The sequence below is a fragment of the Dipteris shenzhenensis genome, chromosome 31 (genome assembly GCF_047967505.1).
Source record: "Dipteris shenzhenensis isolate YYH24624 ecotype China chromosome 31, Dip_SZ_1.0, whole genome shotgun sequence".
NCBI classification, from domain to species: Eukaryota; Viridiplantae; Streptophyta; class Polypodiopsida; order Gleicheniales; family Dipteridaceae; genus Dipteris; species Dipteris shenzhenensis.
Genome location: NC_141626.1, coordinates 7288330 through 7300798, shown reverse-complemented (window position 1 = coordinate 7300798; position 12469 = coordinate 7288330).

The following is a 12469-nucleotide window of genomic DNA, read 5'->3' as shown; positions in this document are numbered from 1 at the left end:
GAGCTAGCAAAGTACTAGAGAGGCTAAAAGGGGAGGGGTAAAACAATTTGAATTTAGTTACTAAAAAAAAAAAAACATTATTGCTTCTAAGATGTGACAAGATAACAATTAAGAGCATGCAACACAAATCTATCTCACTCAATGTACATTGTTCTAGCATGAACTATTTGGATAATGAAATGTTAGTTCACTCTCTTAAGACACCTGGAAGGGTGGAGTGGATAAGGACATAGGAGGGTAGATGGGATGAGGAAACAAGGAAGGCTGGGGGGGGTTGAGGAAGAAAATGATAGTAGGGGATTCCAAGGAGGAATAGCGGTGTCTAAGAGAGAAAATGAGAATAAAATAAGGGCAAGGTGAGAGGCGCAATCAATAACTAGGTAAAGGAGTCTCCTTCAATGATGGAGAGTAGTTGATGGGATATAATGCCACTATCATGCAATGCTCCAATTGTAAAATTTTCATGATCCCTTCTTCTTGTTTGTCTTTGTTTATTTTTTTATCATCTTCAATAGTGTTCTCACCTTGACAGATGGGTCTTCCATGAAGACTCATGTGTAGCACATCCAAGCACGCTTGTGAAAGAAGACTTACTTATATTCCTTAGGGAAATATCTCAACAAGATAAATGGACCATCGCAGTCATAAAGTGTTCTAAAAAGACTCAACAACACAAAAACCATTCCAATGCCATTTAAATGTTGCAATGTTGCATTTTGGCCTCTACAAGCCACTACCATACTCTCAATATCACTATTTTAGAATAATAAATTGTAAATTGCACTAGCATAATCTAATTTTTTATCTATGTATTGGTGCAATGTTGTGATACAGTTACAATGTTGCACCAATCATAGTCATAAAATACCATAAAAACACCAACAATAGAAAAACCATTCCAATGCCTTTTAAATGTTGCAATGGTGCTTTTGACTTCTACAAGCCACTCAAAATAACCATACTCTCAATATCACAATTTTTGAAGAATTACAATTGATTATGGTGAATTATATAGTACGATAGCACCCTAGCACTTGGATGGATTCATTTCTCAAATGATATTGTGATGTTGAGAGACTCTAACGATCAATCTCTCAATGCAAAAGTGATGTCCATATACCCTGCAAAATCTAATGTTAAAGGTAACTTGACCTCAACAAAGTTTTGATATTGAGTCCCGATTCAAGCAATGTACTTTATTGATGACATGGTTTTAAATCTTCTTGCTTGTGTTCCCTTCGGATACACCTTTCTAGGCCTCTTATAAAAATCTTTACTAGTCTGGGTCCCTTCAACTATTGTAGGGGGCAAGTTGAAGGTAAACTTAGTTAAGCAACTTGAATTGCACTATTGTAGTGAGGGCCTTTTGATGAGCTATCATAATGCCTATCAATTGTAGTTTGAGTTTCAATATTATATTGTGCATGGTTCCAATTTCTCTTCTAAGGTCTTCTTGAGTTGTGACACCTTCTCATTCTATGTAGAATAAGATCTTCTTGCACTGTCACACCTTTTCATCATATGTAGAATCATTTTGAAATATATCTAGAGCCACATTATCATATGGCAACTCAGTTCTAGCATTGAGTTTACACTAGCTTTAATGTTTAGGCACATGTTTGGAGGTTACCAAGGGCTTGTGATGGAGAGTTTTGGCCAAGCTCTTGCCAAGCTCTAGTAAAGGAGCATTAGTGTCTTTTTGTAGATGTTCAAATTGTCTCCTCTTTGCCTTGGAAGGATTGGGGTGCCTAAAGAAGCTGTTTCAAAGTATCCTATCATGGTTCTAGCTTTATTATGCTTTTGGTAGGGATGTCACTTCTTACAGCATGAACCAATGCAAGCTTGAGGATTGGTCAGGATAAGATCGCCGTAAAGACAAAAGTAAAGAATCACAAAGCAATGACAAAGACGACCAAATTAAAGAAAGAAGTATCGGTGTCACAACTCAAAATCAAGGAATTAGAAGATCAACTGGAAGTTGCCAATGTAGAATTGCCAAGTAGGCAGCCATCCCTATGGATTAAGTCAAGGAGATTGGTGGTGTGATTGCCAGTATGACAAGAAAAAGTCTCTTTGTGGTCCTTGCCATATACACATCCCATACAGTGCTGAAAGTCAACACCTTTCTAGTAGTTGAATCCATCAGCTAAAGCATGAATTGCCCTAGTCTCAAGTTTGGAAGAATTGACATGACCAAAGCACCGATGCCATAGTGGATCATGTTGTGCTTTTGCAACAGTAGGAGCAAGGGTGCTCATTGGCATAGGGGGGTATGTAATGGTAGCAATGAGTTCGTACAGACCTCCACTTCTTGTGCCATTGACATAGAGTGTGTTGTTGTAGATCAATGTGCAATTCCCATCCTCGAAACAAACTTCAAAGACGTGGGAATTAGGGCACTAAATTGACATGAGATTCTTTGCGATTTTGGTACGTGAAGAACATTGCAAAGAACACTAATTTTACCTATGGGCAATAATATGTTGATAAGAACACTTGCTTAGGCTTGGTGGTTGGTGGAAGATTTATGAGCTACCAAGCCACTTGAAGGACTTAGAATCAAAGAATTTCACAAACTTATTATTCTACTACCTTCAACTATATCCAACTTAAGTGGGTTATTACAACCAAAATATTGCATCCTAGGTGGTCTTAGTCATCAATCATGTTAGCCAACTACATAATTGGCATAAGTCAGCTTTTGGTAGGACTACCTCTAAATCTCATCCAGGGACTTGCCAAACCCGTGTCTTCACAGTACAAACCTAGGGCAATAATTATAAATAATCAATTTTCTTTTGAGCCAGTGGAGAAAGTGTTACAAAAAATTATATTTTTTATATCGCTTGCTAGGGATATTATTTTATATTATAGTTATGTTGACTATGGCAAAGTATTCCATAGAAGTGCACGGGACACGGGTGGAGGGTCCTAGTGGATGCTTTGCATGGTTTCCAGGCCTATGTAGAATTTCCAGGCTAAATTGTTAGCATTGTGGGTGAATCCATGTTAAGATTAATGTCATTAGTGTGACTAGTGTTATTGCAATTGGACATAATGTGCGGTTGTTAATGTTTGTATACCAAGCATAATTATATAGGGACTAATTGGTGTGGTGATTTATTGATTGCAATTGGACATAATGTGCAGTTGTTAATGTTTGTATGTCAAGTGCAATTATATTGGGACTAGTCGGTGTGGTGATTTATCGATTGATTGTTAACAACTAATACAATCAATGGGCTTGAGTACAGATGATGAGTTGGATAAGGAGGAATGGAGATGGTGAAGATAATTTGAATTGAGCAAAATATCAAATGGTTGTTTAAGGCCATGGGCCAACATTATAAAGTAATGTAAAATCAAACCGTGGGCTAATTTATTTTATTAATTTTGGAATGAGGGAATATTAAGTCTTGAAGCTATGGGATTCTCTTTTGATGTACCATTATTGGTTCTTTCCTTTTTGAAATAAAAAATTATAATATCTACATGGGAATCAACAGCCAACATCTAGAGGGGGCAGATTGGATTGTGTTTAAGCTTTGATAGGTCGGTTGGTCCCACAAACTCTTTGGTTTAGATACACAAAAATCAAAGCTATTACCTATCCAATGACATCAGTTAGGTTAGAAATCTCTAACGATGTTGCACAGAGCAATAGATTTTACAAGTCTCCATAATTTTGCTATTCCAAATGGGATTGTGGTAGATGGTGTGATGGATAAGTGATATTGGAAGCATTTGACTCATTTGATCATAGGGTGCTGATCAGGGATGTCTTTATCGAAGGTATAGAAATATAGTATTATAATATACTGGCGAAATTTTTCATAAATTATTTTTAAAAGTTTCAAAGAATTGGCGAATTATATCTTTTGTTATAATTTTTGTTTCAAAACTTGGCTAAATATTCTAGGGCATTTAAAAAGCTTTCAATTTTCACAAATATACTAAAAACTAGTTATATTGAAAACTCTGTCTTTTCCGTTTTACATAATTTCAAAATACATGAAATAGCTAGGATTTAGGATACTGTAGAGTATGCAAAACATAAAATTGTTTAAGGATAATGAATATCCTTCAAATCCAATGGGGGAAGAAAATTCTCAAAGTCTACTTCAAATAGTCCAAAAAAGCTAATTATAGCCTTTTCTTTTATAGCTTGACTTCCAGAGTGCTAATGCTCTATCATACGGAAAGCTACTAACATCATAAGAACAAGAGTATAATCTCAAGCTAAGATCTAAGTTATCATCTAGCTTATTACGAAGCTTATTCTTCAAGTAACTGAGAGTACTAAAACACCTTTCATCCTCAACTGAGCCAAGAATAAAGGTTTGACATAAATTTGCAAGCTTGAAGTACTCAGAAATGTTATCTTGTAGGAATGTACTGCGAGAGAGCTCGTTCCAAAGCCAAACCATCGAACCTTGCATTTGAACATTTTCCATTAAATTACTTTGTTGGTGCATGACTTCTCCAAAAAGAGAAGACTGTGAATAAAGCTTTCCAAAATCCAACAAACCATTGTACTTTATATTGTCCATGTCAATGTCCCATCCAAAGTGTTTTTTGAGAGCATCCAAATGATTCTTTAGACCTACTTTGATACTTTCATAAGAACCATTGATCTAAAAATGTGGAAATATGATGGTAAATGCTTCCATTAGGTCATTTTGTGGAAATCTACTAATGATCTCATCTACCACTACACTTGCAACTTCATTAAGGGCATTTTTCATTGTTTGTACTTTCTTTAAAATAGCCTCTTTTTTAATGTATTGTAGTCTTTTGTGTCGTTTGTTTTCTCTCGTCATCCTGAAAACCTGATTGTTTGCACGAAGGCAAACATATCCTTCCTGGTCACATGTTAAAAGTGAGGAATCCCCATCTAGGTCTATTAAACTTTTCCAATCTTTAAACAATTTCTCGTCTTGAAAACTCAAGCTTGACTTCTTATCGTATGTGTTGTTATACTCAAATTAGTGAGTTTTATTGCCTTGACATATTCATTGATATAAATATCCTTCGATTGCGACATTTTACTCAACATATTCATTTTGTCTAAAAGTGGAATAATTCCACACAATCCCAATATCGAATCTATGTTGGTCAGTTTATGATACAAAATATCTGCCTTTTCAACCTCTTCTTCTGCCTCCATGTGCATTAAATAGACCAAAGTCTTGTATTCATCCCATAATCTTTTCATTGGCTGAACCAAAGATATCCATCTAGTATCCACATTCTTCAAAATCTTCCTCCCTTTTGTACCCAATGCTTCTGCAATAACTCTAAATTGATTGTATCTTTTTGGACTCTTGCAAAAGTAAGAGTAGCTTTTTTTAACCAACGTCTCGATTCGTTGTACTAATGGAAATGTGGACACAACTTTGTAAGCTAGATTTGTGCGATGAGCCATACAATGTATCCCAACATAGTAAGGAGCATATTTTGGTTCTATTTGTACAGAGACACCATTCCGACAACCTTGCAAGACTGAAGCACCATCACATGCAAAACAAACAAGTTTCTTGACCATCTCAGACTCAGTCATGCCTCCATACTCTTTTAAAGCTTGGATCAGAACTTGCACTAAGTTATTAGCATTGGATTCTGAATTAAGTTTGTGTACATGTAAAAAATATGGTTTTCTCTTATTGTTTTCTACCACGTACAAATGCATTCCCAACCACAATGTAGTATCCACAACTGTGTACTCATCCAATGACACAAAAAAAAAGTCTGCAAGTTTTAAAGTCTCCTTTAAATCATCAATTATGACTTGGTTCATGTGGTTAGCCATATCTGTTGCGCTACTCCTTGACCAATGCATGCTTGCCAAGTTAGGAACATCCAAAAATTGAAGATATGATTGGTAACCCGAGAAGTCTATCAGTGAGTGGCCTTGCTTCAATATTTGCATAATAGTTGAAAATTGCACTATCTTTTCTCTATCAACTTGATCATCGATACATTCCCAACGCTTTTTCAATGATCCTTCACTTTTATTTCTGCTAGACTCTTGTGCAAGCAAGAACTTATTGTACTCAATCTCATTTTTTAAGTGGTGGTTATTTTCCTTGTCCCATTCTTTGATCACTTTCTTTTCATTACTTGTACCTTCTACAGTCTTGTAAACCTTCCCACAATGCTTCTCAATCGTATCAATCTTCAATTGTAACCGTGCCTCCTTTTTCCTTGCCCACGTGGATATTTTACAAATGGCCCACTTTGGTGCATCCCCAGTGTCCACTTGTTCTACGTCTAACCAAGGATATTTGGCTACCCAATCTTCTTGAAAATTCCTACGAATATCCCAAGCTCTCTTTCTCTTCTGCTTACTTGAAGAGTTGCAATTTTGTGATGCATTCTCAATGGCTTCTTCAGTTGGTGTTGACATTGATGATACTGTTTCTGACATTTTTCCACTTTCCAATCCAGTTAAATCCACTACCTCATTATTTGTCAATGATGTGCCAGCTAATGAATTTTCAATTCCAATTCCATTCCCTTGATTACAGTTTTGTGATCCTGTCTTCCTTGCTTCCAAGGCTTGAAAACTCAAATCCCTGTTAAAATTATCATCGTTAAGCAGTGATCTAAAACATTGATTTCTAGCATGATGCATTGTGCCCAAAGCATGTTCAGAAGTCCCATAAATTGCTTCATGATTCATGGATGATGAACTCGAGAGTAAATTCTCTGGTGTACTTGATGTTGTAAACATGTTTATATTAGTGCCCAACGATGTAGAAGGTAATAAGAAAGATGTTATTTTTGTATTTTTCTCCAGATCTTGAACTTTCTTCTTTCTTCCCATGATAAGTACTTGTTTAAAAAATTATGTCTTTATTAGTTGAGCATAAAATAGAACATAATTTCTTTTCTCTAAACACATGCTGAAAAAAGAGCATAATAATTCTTATCCTTATAAAATTATGTGCACTTCAAGTGCGTTGCAAATCAAGTATAACACATCTTCCAAGAGAAGAAATACTTTAATTTATTTTCATACAAATCTACTATATGAATACAAAATGAATACAAGTCCACCACATGAATACAACAACAAGATATTGCTAGCTTCAAAGCAACATTCATCTCATCAACGGGCCGCATTGCTAGACTTGCATTACATCCAAAGCAACATTCAAAGGTAGACTGAGTATATTTTCTATGTTGCTAGCTTCAAAGCAACATTCATCTCATCAAGGGGCTGCATTGCTAGACTTGCATTACATCCAAATGTTGATAGGATACTATAGGTATCCATAGGTGCTATTCTCTCTATAGAATTCTCAGTCATCATCTTTTCAAAGGCATGTTTTTTAATACACTTTAATAGTGCACTATCAGGCATGTGGCGAGACTGTTCAAAATACCCAACTGCATCTTCCCAAATCTGTATAATCTCTGTAATTATCCATCCTAATGCATTTATGTCTGACTGAGGGCTATACACACCTCTCCTAGAAAAACATCGAAGCTCAGGTGCAAACCACTTCTTTCGTGCATGCACTTGCTCTTTCTTATGCTTCCTTTGTGTAAATTGTTGGTCAGTCTCTAGAGATGTCTTCATCATATCCTTAAAAGCTTTTCTAGTCTTTGAAGAAACTAGTGCCGTCCCCCAATCAATTATGCCAACTCTACATGCACCATTTTCTATGAAATCTAACAGAATGTTACTAGGATGTAAGTCTGTATGAATCCATTGACCCTTATGTAACCTTGCTAATCCAGCAATGAGTGCATGTATAATGTGATGCACATTTGAACTAAAGTAGTTAATTTGCTCTATTTGCTCCCTTGTGCATACATATTCCAATGTTCCTTGTGCCCTTGCCTTCATTTCTTTGCCTCTTTTTAGGACTATGTCAACATAGCGCCTAAACCTACCTTGCCCATATGGTAAAGTTCTCATGAAGTGCATCAAGCTACCACTGTTAAAATATGGTGTGATAGTCCACAAGGGCTCTTCTAGAGTTGCTGCAATAACACGAACAAGCACAGGATGCCGAATTTGCATTTGTCCCTCCTTCCTTGCCTCTCGTGTATGATCCCCTATGTCACCCTTATATTGCTTTCCAGCATAGCATATATGCTGTAATAATCCTGGAGCACCTGTGAGTTGTACTTTGTAGAAAAATCCATATGTGCCAGAACCTATCTTTTCACCAACTTGGATCTCATTTTCTATTATGTACATCATGAAGGACACATTGCTTATATGACTTGCCCTGATCTGTAGCTTTTGAAAATCACTACCTTGCACTTCTCGCATTTTTCCATTCAAAATCCTTGCACTTTCTTCTCCTTTTGCTACTTCCTCCACCCTTCTGAAAGCAATTGCTGACTTTTTCTCCCAACTTACAGCTAGTATGGTTTTCACATCCGACCTTATAACCTTTGTCTTATTTTTAGCCCAGAAGGAATTCCATAAATGCATCTTTTCCTCATTGATATCATTTGCAAATGTTGGGTTCCTTGCGCATGCTTCATTAAACCGAGCCAAGACATTCCCAATGTTGCTCTCTACCCATAGCATAACATCAGTGTCCCATTTTGTGATCCCTACAGGGTGTTTCCTGTTAGGATCCAGTTCTACTTGATGCCTTGTATTCAAAACAACTTTGCTCTTTAGAGTATGCAATCTAGAAGTGCTTTCTATGGTCATCTCCATCTCCTTTGTACTCATGTTATTTATCTCTGCAAGAAGCTCATCTCGAAGGACCTGATTGACATGCTTCCGTTGTCCTTTAGATAACTCAAAATCAATAGCCTTATGCTTAGATCCTTCCATCCCTAAACCATATGTAGGATCAAAACAAAAGAGCATTAAAAAATAGTTCTAAATCTAAGAAATGGAACAACTTTATCATAGCCCAACATACATGAAATTGGTATCAACTTATTAAAAAAAGAAGGACACATCACATCATGCATACCAAACAATAATGCATATGCATATTCACAACATAAACTTTAAAAAAATAAATAAGCATATATTTCTTCAGGTTGTCAGCTAGAACTAAGGAACTTGGTCCTAAGTCATGGTGCCTCTTAGCCCCCTGCCTTGTGAGTGCAGGAACCAGACACCACTTCTTGAACCAAGCCCTTCTTTCATGTTTAAAATCATAATACTACACCACATAAAGCATGCCAAACCAATTTCAACTTACTCTATACAATGCACCAATAAATACATTAAAAAAGAAAGAGCACATCACAGATAATGATGCATATGCATATTCACAACAGAAACTTTTACAAGATAAATAAGCATACATTTCTTCAGCTTGTTAACTAGATCTAAGAAACTTGGTCCTAGGTCGTGGTGCCTCTTAGCCCCCTGCCTTGTGAGTGCAGGAACTAGAGACACCACTTCCTGAACCAAGCCCTTCTTTCATGTTTGATATCATAATACTACATTATATAAAGCATGCCAAACCAATTTTAACTTACTCTATACAATGCACCAATAAATACATTAACAAAGAAAGAGCACATCACAGACAATGATGCATATGCATATTCACAACAAAAACTTTTACAAAATAAATAAGCATACATTTCTTCATCTTGTCAACTAGATCTAAGAAACTTGATCCTAGGTCGTGGTGCCTCTTAGCCCCCTGCCTTGTGAGCACAGGAACTAGACACCACTTCCTGAACCAAGCCCATCTTTCATGTTTGATATCATAATACTACACTACATAAAGCATCCCAAACCAATTTCAACTTACTCTATACAAAGGACCAATAAATACATTAACAAAGAAAGAGCACATCACATCATGCATACCAGACAATGAGGCATATGCATATCCACAACATAAACTTTTAAAAAATAAATAAGCATATTTTTCTTGAGGTAGTCAGTTGGATCTAAGAAACTTGGTCCTAGGTCGTGGTGCCCCTTAGCCCCCTGCCTTGTGAGCACAGAAATACTTAATGCTCATTGAGTCTACAAATCATTAAAGTTAAAAACTTTAACAAAGTATCAAAAGATGCCTAAATCATTTTAAAAATGTAATCACCTTTGGTTGGTTTAACTACTTATTGTTTTGATGGCCAATTTATCTAAGACTATGTACCATGGCTATCTTGAATCTACTCTAAAGCAGCTCAAAAGAGGCTATAGCCCACTCGCGTAGATAGGAGCAGAGCTCTATATGTGTGATGTGAAATTCTAAAGCCACTGATGTGGATTCTATAGAGCAAACCATTGCAGTGGCACTAGTACTACAGATCATGATTCACAGACCACATCTGCATTTGCGATTCGCAATGAGCATAATAGACTTGAGAAATGGGGCATTTACACTATAGGTCTCGGGAAATGGCACCTTGGAGTAACAGGATCTGCAAAATTGTAGTACTCTAGCCAGGCGATGTTATAAGCTGAAGGAAATTGTTCTCAGGTTGATGTTTATCTTGTTGGATATACTTAGTTGAATGGAACAACCGTGGAGGTAGCTCTGAAGCTTGTGCAAAGTAGTCGAGAATCCTACGTTGCTGTGCTATTTTATGCAGCTTGGTGTCCATTCTCCAAACATCTACGGCCATCATTTGGTATGCTATCTACCTTATTTCCTTTAATTTATCATGTTGCAGCAGAGGACACAGCCATTCGACCAAGGTATCAGCCTTTTAGGTGAAGCTTGCTGCTTTTATACCAAAGCTCGACTTGATTTTATAGAATTGTGATAGGCACAAAACATATCATGATCCTTTTCTATGCAGCAAGAATGCTCATAGCTCGGGTGATGTTCATGAGTCCACCGTTGACTACCTTTGTCCGCAAGGATGACTCCCACTATTGATTGCACTTGCAGCAATTGTCGTGTTCCTAGGAGTGGTGCAAATCACGTAGGGGAATTATGATAGCTCCATCACTGCTGCTACTCCATAGGAAAGTTTTGATGATAGCATCATAGCTATCACACTCAAAAGCAGGTACTTGGTATTTCATTTGTAGATTTCTAGGCCATTGCTTAGTGGGACAAAAGTTAGCGGTGCAACAAGTAACTGCAACTGTTCAAGTATTGTCTTCGATAGCCACCCAAGCACAGCTCTAAACACAACTCTGGATCCTGCTTGCTTTCTAGTCCGTGTGTCATTACCCTCTCCCGCATCTTCCCCATTGCCCATGACCCTCTTGATTTCAGGGGAACATAATCTTTTCTCTTCTTAAAAGCCTCTTCGATGGATACTCGTAGACCAAGAGACTTGAGGGGAGAAGAGCAACCGTGTTCTTCTGGTGCCAATCATTACACTCAACTTTCAAGGACCAAGAATGATTGGTCATCCTTTTCACATAGCTTTGCGTTGCAGGGGAAGGACTTGATCATCGGGAATGTTGGAGTCTGGAGATTCAAGGTTCAAGGGCCATTTTGGGTATGAAAGGCGAATCAAGACTCAAGATGACTAGAAGGCTGAAGGCGACTAGTAGAGGAGGAAGACTATCGGCCCCAGGCTCGAAGCCGATCGACCGACAAGGTAACCCCCCAAACGAAAAGGCTGATATGTCTTACCTGGAATAATACAACCATTTCCACTTATGGTCAATTCTTTGTGATCCCTGAGTTTCCACCAGAATTTCGCAACGTTCCTTACTGCAAGTAGTTGAGACCCTAGTGGAATATAAGCGCTAGTCCCCTTCGGTAAAGTGCTCATGCTTGCTGTTACCTACCGTAGTACCTCCATCCCCGAGGAAGGCAAAGCAGGAATAGTCAACCTTCGGCATCGTTCTTCCTCCGGTAGTTTCGTAACTACTATGGTTGTTGCCAATGTGTCAGGGATCCCCCATTCTAGAGATGATGGGGTCAGGCCTGTTGGGTCCAAAGTTGTATGCCACTAGCTGTGGTGTCGATGGATTCACTACTTCAGCACTGTCATTGGACATCACAAGCTGAGCATCCATTTCCTGTGTATTGCCTATACTGGAAGCAGGGATGTATACCTCCAACAACTTCGGGAATGGAACCATAGGCTTCTCATTAGCTGGGGGAGCCTTTTCAATGCATCTCCACTACACGCATCGCCTCTCCTTCGGCCTGGCATCCCCCCACCCCTTTTTCATTTTGCAGTAGAGGAGATAGCATGTGCTTGCTCCCATCAATTTCATTTCTATCTCAGCATTGGGAACCTCTGAAAACTCAGAGTTCCCAACTCATCATCGTCATGGTAGAAATGACGGGAACCTACATGGAAGTGCCTTCTAATGCACTCTTTCAATTTCAGCTGCTAATCTAAAGCAAGGAGGGGACTCGCGAGGCCATCAGTTTAAACGATGAATCTACACAACATATGAAATGCGCATGAAACAAGCTCAAAGTGAAAGTACCTAGAGTGACGACTCACGAGTCCTAGGTGATGGGTCCTTCGAGCTTCAAAGTTCATATGAGTTAACCAGTGAGGAGTTCACATCGCATGATTGTCAATGCCTCATTACCTCTCAAAT